The sequence below is a fragment of the Equus caballus genome, chromosome 5 (assembly GCF_041296265.1).
Source record: "Equus caballus isolate H_3958 breed thoroughbred chromosome 5, TB-T2T, whole genome shotgun sequence".
In the NCBI taxonomy this organism is placed as follows: Eukaryota; Metazoa; Chordata; class Mammalia; order Perissodactyla; family Equidae; genus Equus; species Equus caballus.
In genome coordinates, this window is record NC_091688.1 from 84,331,508 (window position 1) to 84,354,662 (window position 23,155).

The 23,155-nt window shown below is 43.8% G+C and overlaps 1 protein-coding gene across 1 annotated transcript in view; it reads left to right on the forward strand.

Moving 5' to 3' along the window:
- The window catches only part of LPAR3 (lysophosphatidic acid receptor 3), a 72,687-nt gene that overhangs the window by 24,288 nt on the left and 25,244 nt on the right, over positions 1-23,155 (forward strand). The gene's annotated exons all lie outside the window — the stretch shown is intronic.

Below are 23,155 nucleotides of genomic sequence, written 5' to 3' on the forward strand. Positions count from 1 at the left end.
GCTGTTTTGAGAAAATACTGTGATAGGGCAAGGGCGAAGTAAAAGAATTGCCTAAGAGGGCATTTCAGTACTTGGTGGGGATGACAGTGACAGGGACCACAGGGCAGTTTGGAGGTGAGGAGGTGTGGTCAGATTCTGGAGGTTTTTTAAATGGAAGGTTGATGAGATTTGCTGACTGGTGAGATACGAAGGGAGGTGAGAGGAGGAGGGAAGATGGGGAGTGCCAATCACCGAGATGGGCAAGACTGAACCGGAGGAGGTTCGCGGTGAAGGTCGGGAGTTTGGTTTAGGACAAGCGAAGTTTAGGATCCTATGAGACATCCAAGTGAGTTATTGAATCAGGAGTTCAGGATTTAGGTCCAGGCTGGAGATCTGTATTTGAGAGTCATTAGGGGAAGAAACGGTGTTTTAAACCACAAGACTGGGTGAGCTCACCATGGAGCTGGATGTGGATGGAGGACAGAAGACCAAGGAACGAGCCTCAAGGTACTCCAGTAAGGAGGGTGGGAAGGCAAGGGGCAACCAGCACAGGAGCTCCAGAAGGGGTAGCCAGAAACCCAGGAGAATATGGTGGCCTAGAAGCCACCAGAAGGAAGGAACTATCAGCAGTGTTAATACTCTTGAGAGGTGGAGTAAGACGAAGTCTTACTGGGTTTGACAAAGTGGTAGTTTTTTGGTGACCTTGAGAAGATCAGATTTGGTGTAGCCAAGAGCCTGGTCAAAATAAAATGAAGAAAGAATGGGAGAAGCTTTAGGACAGTGAGTTCGGACAGCTCTGAGGAGTTTTGCTCTGTACTATGAGCCCCATACCAAGAAGACACATTTCGTGTGAAGAATTTTCCCTTTGTTTTGTTCTCCCTATGGTAGGTGGCCTGTTCCAGTCCTGGGTTACAGGTAGAATTGGTGATGTGTGGGCAAACAAGAACTTTTTTGGTTTCACAGGCTTTGTCTTCTCTGTCAGAGAGGCCCTTTCTCACCATGTGTGGTGGCTGCAGCAATGAGGACTGTTATTGAGGGATATCCAGAAATATATTCCCATCAAGGCCCAATGCGAAGGGATTTTAAAATGAATTCTTGGGAAATAATTCCTATTAGAGGATGCAGGGTGTATGGGGTGTGGACTGGGAACCATCACAATGTCTCTAGGTGCTGAAACTGCTGGTCAGATTTGGAGGTCAGCAGAGGCATAGCATGATTGTTAAAATAATTTCAAACTGAGGATTTATTTTAGTTAACAAATAATTATGTAGTGTTTAATATGCGTCAAGCATTGTCCTCAGTGTTTTACACATATTGACTTACTTAATCCTCATGGCAACCCTGTGAGGTAGGCGCTACTATTATCTTCATTTACCGATGAAGAAACTGAGCAGAGAGTTCAAGTAGTATGCCCAAGGTCACTCAGCTGTTATTGGGGAAACCAACACTGACCAGGGGCCTTTGGAGTCCACGTGTTTCACACCACACTCTGCAGCTAGTATTGGTTTATTTGGACTTGTTGCTGGTCTCCTCTTTGTCTTTTCTGCTTTGCCACCTTGTTCTTCTTTTACTGTCTTGACAAGAACAGAGACAAGAGTAAGAAAGGGAGGAGTGACATTAATCAATTTTTCTGCCCTTGAGCTAGAAGGATATTGATGTTTTTGGTAAAGAGTAAAGTTTGGTATTTATTGGTAGTGTCAATGAACTCTGCTACTTTCCCTGGTTAACTTGCAAACATAATCGTTTGTTTGGCTATGTGTCTTGAGAAATTACCTACCTGATTAAAGGGAAAACTTTCTTTTTTTAGCATATTATACACCATACACAGCATGAGATAAAAAAGGCTTCTGTAATCCCAGGTACAGAGAATAGAATTCTGAGAGACAGTTGTGGTCACTAGCTTCAGTTTCGTGTGTAATGTTGTCTGGAACATATGGAAGGGTTTAAAATAAAGGAGCTGTGTGGTTTTGGCAGGTGTGGTATTGGATAAGGAAAAACCAGAATAAACAGTGGAATTGCCCAGTAGGATAAGAGAAGTGGTGGCATTGAGATGGAACAACATTGGGGAATTGGTTAGTGGCAGGAAGACAGTTTGGCATCAAGCACCTGGGGAAGTTCCTAAGTGGTGAGACAGAGGGATCTGGTGGAAGACAGGAAGCTTGAGGACAGGGGAAATGAAACTGAAGAGCGAGATGGTATGAGGGTTTTTGACTTCCAGCTCCTGATTTCTTTGGATAAGAGAAGATTTGGATTTTAGCCCTAACTTTTTCATTTTCTACAAGGGTGATCTGAAGCACATTAACTCAACTTTTCTTGGTTTAATTTCCTCATCTGAGGTGGAATAGACAATCTTTAAGTTCTTTCTAAGTTATAAAATTCAGTGATCCTCTTATAACAATAAGTAACCAAAGCCACACAGAGTTCATGGATTGACTGTGTATCGAAGCACGGAGTCTCCTCCGTGAGAACGTCTGCCACAGTATCTCTAGGGAGGAAGCCCCTCAGTTGCTCTTATCTGATGCATGTGACAATTCAGTTCCCTAAAACAAGTCTCTACCATATGACACTGTATTAGAAAAATCAACAGTGCTGGCATCTACCATTATTGTAGTCACTGGTTCTGAGTATGTGTAAATTAATAGCTTAATGCTTATTTCTATAGTGATTACCTGATTTAAATATCTTCATGATAAAGTGCTAAATATTTATATTTACTCATTGATACATATGTTGTAGGAAAGGTTAACAAGATTAAGGTTTCTTATAAACATACCTTTTTTTAAATATTAGAGAGTCAATCAGTATATGTTAGCTGTTTGTTAAATAGCATCTAAGAGGCAAAGAGTTGCATGAATTCACTGAGCTTAATTTCAGAGAAGAAAGAAGGATGGACAGGAGCTGGAGAGTTTGGGGAAGGCTTCTTAGAGGGCTTGGGGTGTGATCTGGAAGGATGAGTGGCATTTGTACTGGCAGGAGGGAAAGACATTCTAAGTAGGAGAAACAGCATAGTCAAAAGTGTGACGGTAGAATATCTAAAGCTTGTGCAGTACCACAAGATAGGCCCTGGGAAGCACAGGTACATGTTGTGGTACAACGAGAAAGAGCTCAACTGTGAGCCAAAAAAGTTTAGTTGGCCATCCTCTTTGGAAGGAGTGAGGTAGACGAGATGACCTTTGGGTTTCTTTCCAGATCTGGGATTTTGGTTGAACACAAAAGCTTACAGAGCTGGATGGGGAGATTCTTTCCTTGTTGAGGGGTGCTGGTAGTGATGATGATGGTGTGAATTTTAAATCTGTGCATGATTGGAAAGGCATGTAGGCATTGTGTTCCCATTTCAGCAGCCCTGAGGCAGAATGCTTGCTCACCTCTGGGTTCTGATGTGTGATGGACCCTTTATGTGAAAGAAATTGCTTATTGAATGTTCTCATTGAAAAGACATTGGGGACATATGATCCTACTTTCCACAGGGCACCAAAGCCCTGCCTAGAGAGAGTCCTGTATTTTGAAATCCTACTTGTCAACAAGCCTTATCAGCTGCCGCAACCAAACACACAAGAAACCCACGTGGAAACTTCTCATTTATTGTCAAACAACACACAAGGTGAACTCTACATACATGGATGTTTTGTTTCCCAGGAAATGGTCTCGACTTCTTTTATTTTGCGATGTCTTGAGATGCAGAAGAAAAGAAAGGTTGAAGGGATTTGTGAACCATACTTTCGAAGTCTTCCATGAACCTTCTTGTCTCTTCGGGTGGTGTTTTTCAAACTGTAGGTTGTGACCCACTAGCAAGTAGTGAAATCAATTAGGAGGTTGTAAGTGACACTTTTTAAATAACATACAATAGATAAGAAGAGAAAGTATCGGGGGCCAGCCCGGTGGCCAAGTGGTTGGGTTCGTGGGCTCTGCTTCTGCGGCCCAGGGTTTTGCCGGTTGGAGTCCTGGGTGCGGATGTGGCGCCGCTTGTCGAGCCATGCTGAGGCGGCGTCCCTTGTGCCGCAGCTGGAGGGACCCACAGCTAAAGGTGCACAGCTATGTACGGCGGCGGGGCTGGGGGGTGCTTTGGGGAGAAAAAGGAAAAATAAAATCTTTAAAAAAAAAGAAGAGAAAGTAGAGTGCATTGCATGTAATCAGTATAAGTATTGTTTCAAAATCTGTGTGTGTGTGTGTGTGTACTGGATTGTAATATAAAATGTATTTTTAGTATGGGTTATCATCAAGAATGTTTGAAGAGCCATGGTCTTAGCATCAAGGTTTCTTGTTTGGCCGATCACATCTGAACTCTTTTAAAATAAGGGAAGTATTGTAGTTAAGGGACTTTGAAAAGGTTTGTAGTAATTGAAACAAAGAGCTAGATGTTTTCCTTCTCATTTCTCTCTCCCACCCCTCCACTTAGATCAGTGCTAAATCCTCCTTGCCTTTTCTCAGGGGAGAGAGGAAGGAGGAAAGGATGGTAAAAGAAGAAAAACAATACCCAGAGTTCTCACACTAGGAAATGGGTGAAAATTAAGTACCATAATGAGCCTTGCTAGAGTACTACTAATAATCTACGTGGCGTTTCTGCAGCCTTACCTTTTTTTTCAGTGTTTTAAGACATAGTTCTCATTTGGTCTCATGGAAGTCCTGCAAGGGAAGTGAGGAAGATATTAGTATCCTCTTTTCCTGCCACCCGCCTCGATGCACCCTGTACTCAGCTGTAATTAATTATTTAGTTCCTCCTTTTCATCGCTAAACCTTTGCACGTGTAGGAATACCTTTCCTCTTCTTCTGCCTGGAAAACTCCCATTCATTTTGTAAGACTCAAGGGCCTATCTTCTCTGAGTCTTTCCTTACCCTATCTGGGTAAATCTGATTACTAGCCCCTTTGGGCCACCTCTTTGTTTTGTCCATACATTAATCAATGCATTTAACTGTTTACATGCCTTTATTTTGAACTAGGCTGTGTAATCTTTAAAGTCAGGGACTGTACTGTATCTATCTTTGCATAGCTAATGTGTAGCATGGTGTCTGGAAGACACTTGTTGAGATTACAATAGAATGAATAAGTGAGCAAATCAAGGTTCAGGGAAGTTAAGTGGCTTTTCAAAAGCTGGAACTAAAAGTAGAACCCAGGTTTCCTCACATCCAGCCTGGCCTTTGGCAGGCTCTGGCTGACATGCCTGTGAGGGAGAAAATGGCAGAGGACTTGGTGGGTATCCCATTTTATAATATGGGAAACTGAGGTCCCAGAAGGGTAAGTGATAGTGCTGTTTTGGGAGGAGAAAAACAAGTGAGTGTTTTTCTAGTGCCTGCTATGAGGAGGTCCACGTGTTACATGCGTTTAGGATTTTATTTCACTTCACCCTCATAACAAGTCTCTGCAGGTCTGTTTTGTAGATGAGGCAGCTCCGGTGGACTTAAGCATCTTGCTCATAGATCCATATTGGCAAAAATAAGAATAGTTAATATTGTGTGCCATATGTACATGGTTCTGAGAGCTTTACATGTTTTATTTCATGTAATCATCATGAGAACCTATGAGGGAGGTTCTGTTGTTGTTACCAGATGAGTAAACTGAGGCCCAGAGAGACTCAGTGTCTTGCCCAAGATTAGTAGCAGAGCTGAGATTAAAATCCAGGCAGATTGACTCCAGGCCCCGACTCTTCAAGGTTAGTTAGCAGCTTCTTGTAAGTGATAGAGCTGGGATGACGTTGACCCAAGTAATGAGGCTTGTATTTCCCTTGATATCTAGTTAAGATTACTTCTGTGAAGTCACTTAATCTCTCAATGTTGAGCTCGCTCTTGATTTGTTCTAAAGATTTTGCAGCGTGGTGGTGAAAGTGAAGACACAATCTCCTGGGGAATGACAGCTCTAGTCTTCAAACTTCATGCTCATTAAAGTATATGGCAAGAGTAGGGACTTTGGAATGGGGAGGGAAACAGACTTAAATCCTGGCTTTGCGGCTTCCGAGTTGTGTGACCCTGAACAATTTACCTAACCTCTCTGTGACTTAGTCTCCCCAGCTGTAAGATGGGGATAATATCAGTACCTCTGGCATGGTGAGGTTTGGAGGATACAGTGAAATAATGCCCGTAAAGCACTGAGCATAGTGCTTGGCAGATAGTAAGTACTAAGTAAATATTAACTACTCGTTTTGGGCCTTGGTTTGCGTCTGAAGAGCCTTACCCTGTATTCAAGCAGAGTGCCTTTTTGTTCCCAGTAATGTTACAGGAACTGTGGAGACGGAGACTAGAGGCCCCCTGTTGGTGCCATCATGATGGCAGGTTTTGCGATGTGGACAAGTAGTCAGGAGGAAGCTGCCTGGGTGTGCTTTGCAGAGGCTGCCTGACAGCTGGCAAATGGCACCAGCTCAGTTTCTGCAGACCCAGGCCAATCTGAACACATGATCACCAAAGAAATGAAAAGTCCTGCGCTCGCATTGCTAGTCCCTATAAACACTCCCCGCCGTGAAGTTCTGTTAATGATTTCTGTCTCTGACAGATGATCTTTGCATTAATAATTCATTTCACTTGTGCAACATTACTATAGAAAACATTATAAGTGAGACCCTGATCATCAAGTGTTAGCTTAATAAGAATCCTATAATACAGCACCAACATCTTGTGTGTGTAGATCTATTAAGACATTCCTCTTAAGAAACTGTCCCCACCTTGGTAACGCATCCTACCAGTACTTGTTAGTCGTTACTATTAGTAAGTACTGTTACCACCTTTACTAGGATTGGGAAATTTGCCCTTTGTCTGAAAAGAACTAGGACCAGAACCCAGGCCTTTTAATATTGCTTATGGGCTTCATCAGTGAAATGTCCTTGCTCCATTAAAAAAAAAAAGCATGCACACACACACACACACACACACACACACACACACACACACACACAGGAACCAGGAGTCAAGAGAAGCTAATCAGAGTCCCCAGTAATTCTGAAACATTTGTTTTCAGCTTTTGTGGCCTTGCAGTGGCTGCTACATCACAGAAGCCTGCTTTCAATGTTTGAAAGCCTTGCATGCCTTAGTAATCAAATATCTGTCTAAAAAAAAAAGTTAAAGCTTTGCCTTTAAGAATGCTGAGTGAAATGATCAGATCGTTGGCCCTCAGGAGCTCTCTTGCTGCTGTGCACTCATATCAGACAGAGAATGACTAATTCTTTTCAGAGTCAAGACACCCAGGCACCAATCCTTAGTACACTGAGTCCAATGGCGTTTGTCCTTTTGTCTCAAAATGGCTTATCACAGGAGCACCTCTGTCGCAGATGCTTTTCCTATATGCTTCTTGACATTGCAACAGGGGCCTTCCAGGAGAGAGGCGTTTGCTTCCAGGGCGAGCTGTCACTGAGTGTGTGCAAACATGTCATTGCCTCCCAGTTGCTGCCCCCAACAGCACAGTTTGACAAACCCCTCCATTCTGAGGAGGAACGCGGAGGCTGAGAAAACCTCCGTGTCTGATGTGAGAAGGAAGACTGTTTCAAATTCAAAAAAAAAAAAGAACCCCATCGCTGTCTGCCATTCCATCCCACATTTTCAGATGGTCTCCGCTTCTTGACACCTCCTCCACTACAACGTTTTTAGTGTCTGTGCCTCCCTTCTGCCTCTGCTCTGTGCAGCCCTTTGTTATCTCAAGTTTGGCTCTGGGTTCATTTTTTTTCCTGCTTCGTTATTTCAGATGCCTCAGTCGGTTCAAAAGTCATTTTTCCAAATCGTTGTCCTCATTTCCAGTGTCATCACTGCTCTGCTTTCTTATTTTTCCATTTCCTCCGCATACTCCTTCAGTTCTGTTAATTTAAATCCACTCAGCTTCTCTATGCCCTTATCACACTCTCTCCTTCAGAACTTTTGTTTCTGGCTTTTCTTCGTTTCAGAAACCTGAAACCGTCCTCTTAAGCCAGAACAAACAGTTATTGAATATTTCCTGAGTGCGAGGTACAGAAATACTTCTCAAATTCTACCTCTTTGTTTTTCCCCCCAACTTTATTGAGAAATAATTGACAAATATAATTGTATATATTTAAGGTGTACAACATGATTTGATATACATATACATTGTGGAATGATTGCCAAGATCAGGATAATTAACACATCCATCACCTGACATAGTTAACTCGTTTTATTTGTGGTGAGAAGACTTAAGATGTCCTCTCAGCAACTTTCAAGCATACGATACCTTATTGTTAACTATAGTCATCGTGCTGCACATTAGATCCTCGGAACTTATATTTCTTATAACTGAAAATTTGTGCCCTTTGACTTACATCTCCCCATTGCCCTTCCCCCTGCCCTGGGCAAACACCATTCTATTCTCTCTCTCTTTTTTTTTTTTGATTCCACATATAAACGGTACTGTACAGTATTTGTCTGTCTCTGTCTGGCTTATTTCACTTAGTAGAGAAGTTCCATCATGCAACTACATACAACCCTCCTGCCAACACCCAGTCTCCTGGTAGGTGTAGAGTCCCGGAACCCAGTCATGCCCTCTCTTGGGGCCTTGATTTCTCCCAGTGATGAATGTGGTTATTATCTGTCACAGCACTTGGCTCATTTAACACCTGGAATTGTATGGTGTGTGCGGACTCATAGTAGAATTTTATCAAATTTGTGTTAACATTTGTATTTTTATTTATTTATTTATTTATTTATTTAAAGATTGGCCCTGAGCTAACATCTGCTGCCAATCTTTTTCTTCTTCTTCTCCCCAAAGCCCGCCGGTACATAGTTGTAGATTCTAGTTGTGGGTCCTTCTAGTTGTGCTATATAGGACGCCACCTCAGCATGGCCTGATGAGCGGTGCTAGGTCCTTGCACAGGATCTGAACCAGCGAAACCCTGGGCCGCCGAAGCAGAGCACGTGAACTTAACCACACAGGCTTGGGGCCAGACCCTGTTTGTATTTTTAAAATATCAGCTGAGGACTGTATTCAGTGCAGCTAAAGCAAACATTTTGGGTGGGAATTGGGAGTAAAGGGTGTTTGCTGGTATCACAGCCTGTCACAGGCCTAGGGATCACTGTAGAGGCTGGGATAAAGGGCAGGCAGACCAGGAAGTGTTGGGAGGAGGATGTGAGCAGCCCTTCCCCCTGCTCTGACAATTGTCCTTCTAGTCCAGCCATCCGCTCTCCCTCCCTTCCAGATTGTTCTAGCTCTGCAGAGTGCGAGAAGGAAAGATCCCATTACCTTGAAGAATCAATATCTGTTGAGAGATTTGTCCAAGTTCACCTTGTAAATCATGGCTAGTGTACAGCCAGAGCTCGGGACTTCCTAGTTCCTGCTGCTTCCAGTGGGTCTCTTCTTGCCTTGGTGAAATATACCCGGCCCTGGATGCCTAAGCAACAATGATACACAAGAAGGCTTGTTTGCTTTTATCAAGCCAGACAGTTCACCACCCAGCAGTGGGCCTGTTTTGTCCTTTATGTTTTCTGAACAAGAAGAGATTTCTGCTTTTTAAACTTTCTCATCATAAACATTTATTGAGTACCTACTAGGTTTTAAGCAGTATCCTATTAGACATGACCTCTCCCCTGAAGGCACTATGAATCTTTGAGTGCTCTGATGTTTTATGGTTGTCGGAAGATGACCAAGGCTTATGAGTCAACAGTTGGGTCATGGGCATGATGGATGACACAGAGGCAGATGTGCTCTGTGCAGCTTATATTTATATTTCCTGTGTACAACTTACAGGGAACCTTATTCATAGGCTTGTCTGAGGAAATGGGAAGCTTATCCAAAGAAAGATAACTAAAGGAACAAAGAAATATATGCAAGGGCCAAGTGAGGCCCCCCAAACACTGTGGGTTTGGATAGTCTATGGAGGCATCCTTGAAGGGGTAGGATATGAGCCAGATCTCAGTATGACAAGTGGAGAGGAGAGGGCAAAGCATTGCAGATAAGAGGAAAGGCAGGGTGGGAGATAGGTACACACATATCTAGAAAGACCATGCCAGGGCCAGGAGTGGGAAGGGAGGACAGGGCAGACCGATTTCTGTAATAAGGGCTTTGCATAGTAATGAGAGTCTGGTTTTAGGGGCATACTGGAGCCAGAGAATGGAAGGTCTTGAATCCTAAGGTCATGTGGACTTTATTGTCGCATGTTTACAGAGACTAGGCAGGTAACGTTGGTATGTGTATTGGGCCTGGGGTAGGTGTAAGGCAATAGGGACGGGTGGCACCTGTGGCCAACTGGACAGGTTCAACTTTTGTTAAAAGGCCTGCAGGCCAGTTAATAGATCTGTGGCCAGTCTTCAGCCCACAGCTAAACTGCCACATCTGGCAATGGAGAGCCGTCATAGGATCTTGGGTTGAGAGGAAGGTGGGAGTTGCTAAATGCAAAGCAGAGCTTTACAAAGATGGGAAGTGGGTTGGAGAGGGAGAGGTCAGTTAGGAGCCTGCTGGGATTGGCCCAGGGCTCTGTGGGTGGTAGGTAGCCAAGATGCCCGAGAGAGGCTGAGCTGCCCATCATAGTAAATGCTGGAGGAAAGTCCATCAGTCACAGCAGGCCAGTCAACATGGGGAGGGAGGAGCAGCCAGGGAGGCCCAGCCGTGGCTGCAAGGGAGCAGGAGGGGAGCAGGTCAGTGGAACATGAGCTTTCGGAACTCTGGCAAGAGGCAGAGGTGTAAAAAGCAGGTAGCCAAGGTCAGAGAGACCTGAAAGCAGGAAGCAGGGATCCATCCTAGAAACTAAGATTCAAGGGTAGGAATTCGTCCTGGAAACTAAGATTCCTTAAGGCCTTTGAACTTTGCCCTTTCTCAACCCCCAGCTGACCTCACCTTTCTTGCTTCCTTCTAATTGAGAAGATAGAAGTCATCTAGCGTGAATTCCCCTAATTTCCCTTCCTTCACCATCTTAGTCAACCTGCAAAGGCCCCCATCCTTCTTTTCAGGCTTTCTCCTAGAGCTCACTGCTTCCAACCTCCCCAGGAGCCTACTCTCATCTTTATTTTTGCTCTCCTGTATATTTGACCATTAAAATATAACCTGTGACCTTATCTCTCCTTTCTGACTACTTCTCTCTCTCTTTCTCTTTATTATAGTATTTTCTTGATACCGCTAACCCTGCCCCCACCACTCTGCTAAGACTGTGCTGATGAAGCCACCATTGCCTCCTAGTTGCTGAATTTAGTGATCTGGCTTGACTCCCTGTTGCGTGGCTACCATTTGATGGTTTCTTCCCTCTTGTGTTCCTTCTGTCTCTTGTCCAGTCTTTCCTATCTCTGACCATTGCTGAAATGCCCTTTGTTCCTGTCCCCTTTCATTCCCCAAGTTCTCTCAAGGTGATCTTACTCACTCCTGTGGTGTGGACCAACCTCTATGTGAATATCCCCCAAAGCAGTGTTTCTATCCTCAGCCTGTCTCACAAGATCCAAATCTCTATGTCCATCTGCCTGTTGCACACGCACACCTAGATGTCCTGCACTAGGTACTGCAAACTTCATTTATTCCACATGTTGTATTGGATGTGTGTAATGGAGGTCCCACCTGCCTTGCCTTCCAAGCTGGAAAGCGTGGTATGGATATCTCTTTCATCATCTATATCCAATTAGTCACCAAATCTACTTGAGTGATGTCTCAGGTCCTGCCACATGCCCTTAGACCCTGCCTTGCCTTTCTGTTGCTTACTGTTATCTCTGTCTGGATTCCCTCCTCCCACCTTTTCCTGCCTCAAGCCTTCCTCCATATCACCAGCTGAGGCATCTTCCTGAAAAGCACAATTAACTCTGCCTAATCTTTTCTTGGATCCTCTTGCATACTAGATAAAGCCCAGATTCCTTAGCTGGGATGACAAGGCCCTTTCATAGTCCCGTTTCCAGCCTTCTTTTTCAAACACAGCACCCCCCACCCACCCACCCCCAGTCCTAGGCTTAGTGTAGCCTAGGCTTCTGTCGTGCCAAGCTGCTCACCAGACTGCTTGATACCCCCCTTGGTTTTTCTTAGCATGGCAAACTCCTATTCATCTTTCATAATCCTTCTCTGTGATATTTTCTGACTCCTGGCAGAGTTAATTATCCAGTGCTTCTATAGCACACTATTTATATGCATAAAACTAGTTAGCCCATTTTATTATAATTTATTCATTATATACCTGTGTGTCTTACTAGACTGTGAACTTGTCAAAGCAGGACTGTGTCTGTCTTCATCTCTGCAGTTCCCGGTGCACAGTAGGTTCTCAACAGATGTTTATATAATGAACTAACACATTCACTGGGTGGGTCCTGGTACAGGAACTGAGCAGCTGCCCCAGCCTCTGTCCTTGTCCTGATCATAACTGTAGGGATGGGCCTACAGCCACTCATGATTCTTCTTCCTAACCCTATGGTGTCATAACACGATTTGCTCCCAGGATTGTGGGCCCTCTATGTTTTGGTTCTCATGAATAGTCTTTTTTGAGGTAGGGGGAGTTGGAAGAGGCTACCAAGTAATCCCAGGGCTGAAGTTGACTTGTGTGAGTGACCCGAAGGCGTACAAGGGGGTTTCCTTGGTAGGCTTGGGACTAGAGGTTGTGGGGTCTCCAGAGAGTACCTGGTGAGTTTTCTGTCTTTAATTCCCTCCTTTGCAGGTTGGCTGGTCACTTGGGAGGCAGTTACATCAGAGCCACTGACAGGACTGGCTACATAATTTGTGGGCCCCTTGTAAAAAAGGGAGGAAAAAAATTGTCACTAAAATATAAAGCTCTTTCCTTTTTTCCACATCTCATCTGCTCACACTCCTCCATTGTCCTATCAAAGTTCACTTACAAAAAATAAGTTCAAAGATAAAATTATTGAAGATTTCAAGATGGTGACAGCAGAGCTTTATGCTAAGCACAGAGCCCATGTGAGTGGAGGCCAAACTCCCCCGAGGCTGTCGCTGGCTGCTGAGTTGAGCGCCTTGGCCTTATCTAGCCCAGGACCAAGCTACTGTGATCCAGGGTACTTTGGAAGACTTAGATCTCATTGAATTTTCCCCCTTAGGACTACAGGGGCCAGCCATGTGCATCGTCTCATGATCAGTCTCCTCGATTGCGAGAGGTATTTTCTTAGAGGCTTCCTTGTCTTCTCCGGGGCGGGTGCCCATCTCCAGGGCAAGGCTCCTTCTCCTGAGCCTCAAGCACTAACAGGAAGTAGATGGGCTGTGTGGCTGAGACAGTTCCAGGGCTTCTACTTAGAGTGTATATATTACTGGGCTTCCAGAACTGGACTCACTGATGAGTCAGGGAACAGTCTGTTCCTGCTCTGTGTCTGTTCTGAGCCTGCCTGTCTGGGTCCAGGATAAGGCTTATGAGATAAGTGTTGTATCCAGAACAGTGCCCCTGCGACTGGGCTCACCTCAGGAATGCTGCAAACGAGCCTCGTAGGAAAGGTCAGGACATTTCCGTGACTTGAACAATTCTTCCCTTGGAAGGTCGATATTTTCCTCCCCAGGATGTGTTCCAAGCTCCTGGGTTCTGGGGCTCCATATAGTTAGGCCTGATGTTCCGTCAAAGGCTCTGGGCTCCAGAGGAGTTATACTGAGTTTACTTCTGAGGGTTTGGATGCCGGAAAACATGTAGCAAAGTTCCTAGGATGTGCATGGCCATTTGGATGTCTGGCTACTATGCCAGGGATGCACAGCAAACATGAACGCTGTCTTGGAGTGGAGTTCAGTGCTCTCTGCTGGGGCCAGGGGAGTAAGGACGCAGAGGTGGCACAGCAGACCTGAATCATCCTGGGCTCTCTAACTGAATCTCTATACAGCTTAGAAGCCAAAACTATGTCTCTTCAGTAGCATCGAACAGACCCTCAGAAGGACATAGAGGTGGTCGTACAAGAGGTTAATGCTAATTCATGGGGTAATAACTGGACTCTCCTCCATTTGTTCTAACTTGAAGGGAAATATTGTTCTATTGCTTTATGGTGATTTGCAGTTCAGGGAGGTTGGCATTGGCATGAGACTGGAGAATCTCTCGACTTCCTGATTCTTCTTTGCTGGCTTCTATATAATCAGGGGTCATGCAGACCCTTCTAACTGAGGGAGTGTCATTGAATGTGGTCCTCAGGGACAATGCCAAGAACTAGCCACTGATTCTGGACTTCTATAATATGAGAGGGACAGTGGCCAGCCTGGGGGGCCCCACAGGGACAATCTGGAAGTTCTTAAGTTGAGGGCTTTCTTGGAGTCCCTTAAGCTCAGAATGAGGTAACGTAAGAGACTTCAGTGCTGGGGCAGGGGGAGAGTCAGGCCTAGCCTTGCCCCAGGTGGAAAAGCAATGGTTGGGCTCAGCCTGAGAGGTCTCAGGGATTGTGGAGTGAAGGGGCTGTGGCCTTCAGGATCTGGCAAAGAAGGGTGGCGGTCTCTAAACAGAAGAGTTCGCTGGGACCTGGCTGCACATCTTCTTTGTAGCCCCTAGGACTAGGCTCTGGGGACGGGAGACTTAAGGGCGGCGGCCTCAAAGGCTCCAGGGCCTCTGGAGAGAGCAGCCTTCTGAGGTCCTTTGGAGACTGGCTTAACTAGGCATTGGACGTTCAGAGAGCACAGCTGAGCCAGGGTGTGTGCGGCTCATGAGCCAGAGGCAGCCTTGGACAATGGAAAAGACAGTGGACTAGAGTCCAAGGGGTCTGTAAGGGAGGCTGCGTTCTTTTTAGGTCCCTTACAGACCTCCTAGGGCAGTGGGGCACTCTAATGCCTGTGCCATAGTTACCAGTCAGGGAGCAGGAGGCTGAAGCAACCCTTCACCCGGCGAGCGGGAAAGGCTGGACACGAAGCTCACAGCCCTGTCTCCACAGGAGGTAAGTTCTCCAGCATCTCTGGGCTCCTCTTGAGTTTCCTGGAGAGCATTCTAAGCATTCCATTGACATGGGAGGGCAAATCACCCCCTAGGGTCCTTCGTTGGAGCTTCTCCAACACCTCCAGACCAGGAAAGGGTCACGTGGTGATGGCAGGGCCCCTGGTTAGGGTTAAGGAAGCAGTACAGGTGGAGGCTGGCCACCTTCAAATAGAAAGCACTTGTTCCCCTCAAGCTGCCTCTGTCCGAACTCTGCGGCAGGTGAAAGGCTGGAGCAGCTGCCAGCCTGGGGCCGGGGATGTTGGAGGATGCAGTGGAGGGAAGGAGCTGGCTGGATCTGGGCAGGCTCACAAAGGCTGTGCCTGCCACATAAGGCAGTGCTGAGGGAGTGCCCCAGACAGATCAGTGTAAAGTGGCAGGTCCTAGATGACAGCAGAGCAGCAAGGGCCCTAGAATAGTGCCCAGGAGAGGAGCCACCAAGGAAGGGTTGGGACCAGGCAGAAGAGCTGGGATAGCAGGTGCCACTTCTTCCAACAATCAGGTGTGAGAAGCCACTTTGGGATCAGCAGTTGAACGTCAGGGTTAGGGAAGCCTGACTGCAGGTGATGGAAGCCAGTCATTGACCTGGGTCAGGTGGGGATCAGCAGGGGTGGATGCACCCCTGAGGGCCCACAAGTCCCTGAGAGGCTGACAGGAGCCTGGAAGAGGCCCAGCCTTGGCAGACCTGGAGTACCAGTCAGGTTATCGTGGAGACCCAATTAGTGGGGCAGGATATAAAGCAGGCGCCAGGATTAAGGCTGAACTGAGGCTGGTCTCTCCTCAGATTCCTCCTGATCAGAGGTGGGCTCCCACTGGCTCCACATGCTTTGCAGGAGGGCTGCAGAAAGAGGGCCCAGACCATCATTATAGACACGTGATTTCAGGATGCAATGTGGTGCATTGTATCAAGATCAACCAGGGAACATTTTCAACATATGCACGACTTCTCCCTCCCCTTTTACACACATATACACTTTTCTAATTCAATGGTCTGCTGGGAGAGCCCTGACGTGCATATTTGAAGAAACTACCAGGGTATTCTGAGTGCCCTCTTCCCATGTGGAGACACTTCAGAGGCAAGAGTTACTATGATGGCAGTGAGAAGATAAAAGGAAAATGGATTTAAAAGACATTAAAATGATAAATGCCTTGGGAGGTGGAGACAGATCAGGCACAAGGGGAGCAGCCAAAGGAGGAACCCAGCTTCGGAGTATTGCATTTTGTATGGCTGAAAGACCAAAGAAAATGGTGGCTTAGAATTGGAAGAAATTCAATGAATAGAGAGGCCCAAAGCGGAATCTCTGATACTTCTAGAACATAATATATCATTTCTTTTAAAACCTTTGGAAAATACCCCCTCAACTCCAGTCTAAAGGAGACTAAACTACAGGGTGGTCCCTCAAAATATGCACATTAGCACACTGAAGCTGTCTAATTTTCTCTGATAGGACCCATCTATTTAATACATTTCTTCTCTTCTGCCTGTATAGCATAAAGAGACTTAACAAATTTTTGTCATTGTCTTGTTCTTTTGTTAGGCTGAAATTAGCCAGTTTGAATTTGTATCAGGTCTCATTTGCTCTGACACAAATAATCCCTCTGTGGGTAATGCAAACAATTTAATGGTGTGATCTGAAGGAGAAAACGATATTACTCAAGCTATTAACACCAGGGGACATCTTGCTGACCTCTCGCAATGACCTGCAAACTGTGGCTTCCGATATTATCGCACTCTTGAGGAAATGTGGGTTGAAATCTTGCCCAAAAATATTTTAGAGAATGCTTCATGTGGAAAAGTCATTAAAAAAAAGGCAGAGAAATATAAGTAGCTATAAATGAGAGAGGAGAAGGGACTTCTAAAATGAACCTGCTGACAGGGTTTACTAGTTTCGAGCAGTATGTCTTCAACACCAGTGTGTATGAACTGGGCACAGGAGCCTGTTGCTGTAGCATCTTGAAAATAAAAATGGCAGGAGGTTCTGCAATACTGTGTTTTGAGATTCTCTACTAGGACTGCAGCTATCAAAGAAGTGCAAATTTGGCATAGGGTTCCTAACTTTCATTCTCTGTGTTAGGTGAACCTCTTTGAGGTAGGGACTGATGCATCTCATGCGTCTATATATTGCACATTGTGTTGTACATATAGGGCTCAAGAAATGTTTGTTCAATTATCTAAGCAAAGAAATCTTTAAGTAAAGACAGTCTTTTATTGCTGTGAAACATCTCTGGATGATGCTCCCAAGGAAGAGAGAATAATAATTATTATTTAAAAAGTAACATCTAGAGGCTGTGTAATTGGTAGTTGTCTACTGTTTCAGTTTCATAGCTGAAACATATTTAAAATGCCTTTTTTAATATTTAGGAAAGTTTATCTAGGAAGTCTTTGTGACAGTCTTTTATGATCAATAAATTTACTGCCTTGAATTTGTTTGCTTTCTTACTAGATCCTTGCTAGTGTTGGGAAATTGCTAGAACTTTGTAATATTGGACTAAAATTTGTTGGCTCGAAGCTGAAGGAATTGGAGTCCCCCACCCCCCTTTTAGAAATGAGCCCTCTTCTCTGAAACCTTGGCGAGAGTAATACCTTTTAGCATTACGGCTGCATGGAACTGGTCAAACATGTCCTCCCCGCTTGTTTGTACACTTTGTTTGTGTATAACGGTAGCATTGCCATAACAAGCAAACCTTTAGAAACTTCCAGTGGATAGAGTATCCCTTTCCACAGTTCTGTGGAATCACTGCCCCTGCTTTTTTCTAAAAGTCTCATTTTTCCTCCAAGTAAAGACATGTCTTTTGTTTTGTTTTGTTTTTACCAAAATCTACATTTTCTCTTCCTCTTTTAAATCTTGAATACTTATTCTGAAGAGGTTTTCCTGAACTGTTCTTGTTCGGGGTGCATAGAATCGTCTATTTGAGCATAATTAAAAGGATTAATTGGCCTTGATGATGATGGAGCAACACACTTTGCAGGATAAGAAACATACGGTTTTTTCACTGTAGTTTTGTTTTATTTTGTAGTTCCAAGGGTGCTGAGTACTACTCCTGACTCTACCCCTTCTCTTTCATCTTGGAGGGCTCCGAGTTTACAGAGCCTTCTCACCTGCCTTCTCTCTGGGTAATGCATGGGATGGAATGAGGGTTTAAAGTCACAGTATTTGATTCTAGTTCTGCTTTCCAAGGAAAAAGTTTAATTTCTCTCCGCCCGAGTTTCCTCACCTGTAGAAGTCCTGACACGGATCCCTCCTCAAGTGTATTCTTAGGAGTAAATGAAATATAATGCTAATAAGAAGCTTAAACAATATACATAATGGCTTCTTGCAATTTGCTTAGTAACTTTTAAATGTCTTTAAAATTCATCCCATGAATTTGATTTAGCCCCCCAATAAGCCCAAGCAGTAGACAGGACAAGAATTCCTAACCTCGTTTTATGCATCAGGAATAAATAAAACGTAGAGAGGTGACAGAACTTGTTACTCTGAACTTGGAGACTAGAGCTCAGAATGTAAATAGTTTTATAAATATGAAAGTGTTTTGGCTCCAGAATTTAAATGATGTTTAAAAACCTTTATTATTTTTGTTATTATGAGTGTAATACTTGCTTGTTGCTAAAATTGGTGCGTTACAGAAATGTATGATTTAGAAAGTGGAAGTCCCCCTCAGCCCTCTCTCTAGAGAGATCAGAACCACTGTTAAAAGTTTGATGTGTCGTCTTGTAGACACTGTCCCTGCAGTTGCTAAGACTGTGTGTGTTCTGCTCACACGCACAGAGTAATGATTTTTGTGTGGAAATGTGTTCTTAATATTCATAATGTTCTCCAGCTTCTTTCACTTGACAATATATCTTGAATTTTTTTTCATGTCCTTACCAACATATCTGTCTAATTCTCTTCAGTGACTGTGTGAGATTACCTTGTATTCCGCATGAAATGTTGGTATTTTATGGGCTGCTTCTAGGTTTTCACCCTTGGAAATAATGCTGCAATAAGCATCCTTGTATCTGCACCTCTGAGCACTTGTGGCACTATTTTTATGGACTATATTACAGGAGAATTAGTAGGTCAAGAAAATCTCTATTTGAAATTTTGTTGGGTATTTCTAAGTTGTCCTCCAGTAGATTGTGCCAGTCTTCACTCAGTGCTCTTTCTCCTTATGCTTTCCATCAACACTAGGTTCTTATAATTCACATACCTTTAAATGAAGCATTTCTGCTTTAGCACAAGACGTTTGAAAGGGTGAGCGCTCTCCGTCTATCACCCCTGCCAGAAAACCAAGGGCAGAAAGCATAGAGGAGTGAATTAAAGCTGACAAGGAGGTGAGCGTACGTTAAGCTGGAAGTTGAGCTATTTGGCTTCTATTCCTTTTCATTCATTTAAATAGCGTTTACTGAGGGCCGTTATGGGCCAGACTCTACTTAGGCCCTGGGAATAGAATGAGAAACAAGATAAATTCCCTGCCTTTATGGGCTCACAATTCTAGTGCGGGTGAACCATAAACAAATAAATTAGAATGTAATGTCAAGGAGTGTTAAGATCTGTGATGAAGAATAAAGTAGGGGAAGGGATGATGAGGGACAGGGCAGAGCTGGGGGAAGCGGAAGCTGCTTTAGATTGGGTGGTCCTGGAAGTTTCCCTGCTGATGTGACATCTGAATAGAGCCCAGGTGCCATGAGGCCTGAGCCCAGTGACAGTGGGGTGAAGTTCCATTAGGCGGAGCTAACAATAGCAAGAGCAAAGCCCTGAGAAAGGAGTCAATTTGGCAGTTTCCAGCAATAGCCCCAAAGCTTCCCTGACTTTTAATCTGCCAGAAAAGGGGAATTGGGCTACTTTCTTTCTTTGTGGAAGGCCATGTTCAGGTGAATGAACTTGTGAAATGCTAATAACGTCTCTTAGAAGAGCAATGCTATTAGTGTAGACTAGAACTTTAACCACAAAAATCCACCAGCAAGTCTCTGCCAGTGTCCAGCAGAGGTGGAGTTTCACACAGCCTCTCTCCCTAGCGTATACTGAAATTTATAAAAGTATAAAACAGACCTTCTGCGCCTCCAGCGTGGAGGAGTTTAGACCAACACACTCTGATGACTGCTGGGTCCTTCTTCCCACTTCTTTGCTTTGTAAGAACCCAGTTCACTATTAAATGTGTTTTAACACAACCGGAGAGAAGAAATCACAATTAAAAATGAAGTTTGTTGGAAGGTGATCACAGAGAGAAGCTTCCACTCACCAGGCCTGAGTAGTTACTCCTCTGTCTGAGGATGGATCACCACTTAACTTCTCCACCACCCCAACTCAGACTCCAGCACAGGCTGCGAGCAGCAGCCATACTGAGGGGTAACTGTGTGGAGTGGAAAAGAGGACACGGTGAAAGAAAAAAGGCAGTTATAAACATGAGGAGGCAGATGGGAGTTAGAATGTCCTGCAGGCCGCAGCCTCCACAGGCACTGGACTTTTGGCTCAGCTCTGTGACCCACCTAGGCTTGACTTACTTTTAGCGATGTGAAGTCCAATACAGGGGTTTACTTTCTCTTTAGTCCTTGATCCCCTCCTTTTAGACCTCACCTTTTAAGGCAAGGATGACATTGTCTTGATATAAAGCTCATTGAGGCTGAAGCATTGCATTTGGGTGTCTTATGTTTCCTGCGCACCAATCTCTCCGTGTCCTAACATGTAGTCTATTTTTTCTTTGCTCTCCTCCAAGAGTCTTATGCAAGAGGGCTCAAACAAGAAAAACCTCCTTGTGAACAAAACAGCACCCCTGGAAGACTTTGAAATTCATGCCAAGTGTGATATTGAACTTGAAATTCAAACACAGAACTGTTGTTATTATCTCCTGCTTCTAAAAGGAACTCCCAAGTCTAGCCTCATTTACCTACATAAAAAATGTGCTTACTCATAAGCACTTTAACAGATAATTTTTTTAAATGACAATTTTTTAAGTGTTATAGATAAACAGACTGATGAAGTTTATAATCTGCATGAATACTTTTCATTTTATCAAAATGAAAACTAATCTACTTAAGTGCATTTCTTTAAAACTCTAACTTATGAAGCTAAAGGGAACGTAAGGAAAAGGATTTCTGCTAGTTCATGTACATCATTAAAATCACTTGTATGGCTGTATATTATGGGTGGCTGGTTTTTTTCCAGCTCTCTGGGAACTTTTTGGCTTTTGACCAGTGACTTAACTTCTTTTGTCTGAGACTCTAAAATTACACCAAATGATTGATCTGATAGTGATGGCTATGACATTTGGGGAAGAAACTATGTATTTCAGTTTTTGGCCCTATACTTAGAGTCCCATTCATGTGTTAACTATACTTTTGATTGCAAAAACAGGAACCAACTCATGTTGCTTAAGTGAAAAAGGAGACAAACAGGAGTATGGTAGAACCCAGGTGTGTGTTATCACCATGCCTAAGGAAGAGCCTGGAACCGGGAGCTGGAAAGCCCCGTGTTATCCAGGAAATTCTGTTAACTGTCCACCTGAGTTTTTCCCATGTGCTTATTTTATCATCTCCCTCTGCAGTGTGGCAGCCAGTAGCTCCTAAGTGGGTATAACAAGATCTCTCTCTTTTTCCCATTTACAAATTCTCTGGGAAGGGACTCAACTGGCCCAGCCTGGAATCAGATGCCAGCCCTTAGGCCATTCAAGTCTGTCCAGAGCTGGGGTCTAGGGAGGGGATTTTGATTCGCCTGTTCTGGGTCAGGTGCTTTAAAGGAACCAATTTTGGTCAGGAGTGGACTCAGGTGTGCCAGGAGCCTTGCCTCTGTAACCATGTGACTGGAGGGGGGTGTATGTGTGTGACAGAGAGACAGAGACAGACAAAGAGAAACAGACAGAGACAAAGGATGCAATACTTAATTACTCCAAATCTGAGACACAGATTAATTGAGAGGAGTGTGCAGAAAAGCAGTCACCAGAGAAGAGGGAATCTGACTTGTAGGTGTCCATTTTAATCTCAAGACATGAATGACCTGAAAGTGTAGAGGTGGAAGCCTGGAGAATGGCAGAGGAGCCATTGAGAATTTTCTAGAATCTCATGGGGGCTTCATCCATTTTTCTTTTCCACGAAGGGACAAACTCCACTTCAGTGAAATCCAAGGATTCTCCAGATTTTTAGTTATAATGTGACTTTATTGTTTCAAATTTTTTAAATTAAATTAGTGAGTAAAACAAACATTATTCTTCATAAGGCACCATTGGTTGTCCTTGCAAACCTCTCAGGAAAATAAGGATTTTCATGATTATGGTATATTTTAAGTAGGATTTAATCTCTATCACAAAAATGGGAACTGGAATTTCAGGCATTCATTGCTGACCTGTGATCTAGAAAGAAAAGATATGAACCTCAGTGAATATATTTTCATTGCCAAGCATTGCCAAAGGATGGATTACTGCTGAGGACTGAGGGATAGCATTTATAGTGTAATTGTGCTTGCTGTTTCTTCACAAGGAAATTCCAGTGAGCACTTAAATGGGTCACAGATGTGAGGACCAGGGCCTTAGATTGCTGAGCAGAGGATAAACTCTGAATAAAACTTTTCCACATTTCTGTGTTTCCTTTGGTGAAAAGCAGCCACTGTTTTCAGCAAATGGGGTCTCCATTCCAAGAACCGCTGAGCAAAGACAGTGTTCCTAACAAGGGGTGCGATACTTAATTACCCCCAAAATCCTGGCACAGTTGTATCTTTTGGTTATATCTTTTCTTGAACAAAATTCTTGTTTTAACAAGACATCTACTTTGTTTTTAAGAGCACACAACTAAATTCCCTGTCAAGGTCTGAGGATGCAAATATTTTTCACTGTCTATGAGTAAATTATTGAGGAAATTTTCCCCATGAAATGAAACTTTTTGGCCCCAATCCTTCTCACAAATCTGGGATTGTCCTATTAGTCTTAGGAAACATTTCCTTGTAACTTTCTTTTAAATTTAGTCTTCTTGTGTAGAAGTTTATCTTTTCTGTAAGTCAGTGGTGTGCTGTGAAACTTCTACATCATTTCCTCTTTGGAGGATGTTAGAGCCTACTCATTTATCTGTTTTTTTCCTGTTGCTTTTTTTAAAAGTCTACTGATAAGATATTTTGTAAGGAATCCTTAAACTATTTCTTTGATGCTATGTGACGATCTTTGGGTGATGATATTTAGTTCTAGGACCAGCGTATATTGTAGGATTGTTATTTTATCTTAGTTAGTTCCTCCCGCCTGTAAAATTGAGCTAATGATGTTCATTCCATTTTACAAGGGCTTTTAGTTTCTTCTTTAGCACTAATGCTAATAATAGCAAACATTTATATGGTCCTTATTTGTGCCAGGAACACATCTAAGCCCTCTGCGATATTAACTTATCTAACACTTATATGAAGTTTATATTATCATTATCCCCATTCTAGGCAGGGAAGTTAAATAACTTGCTC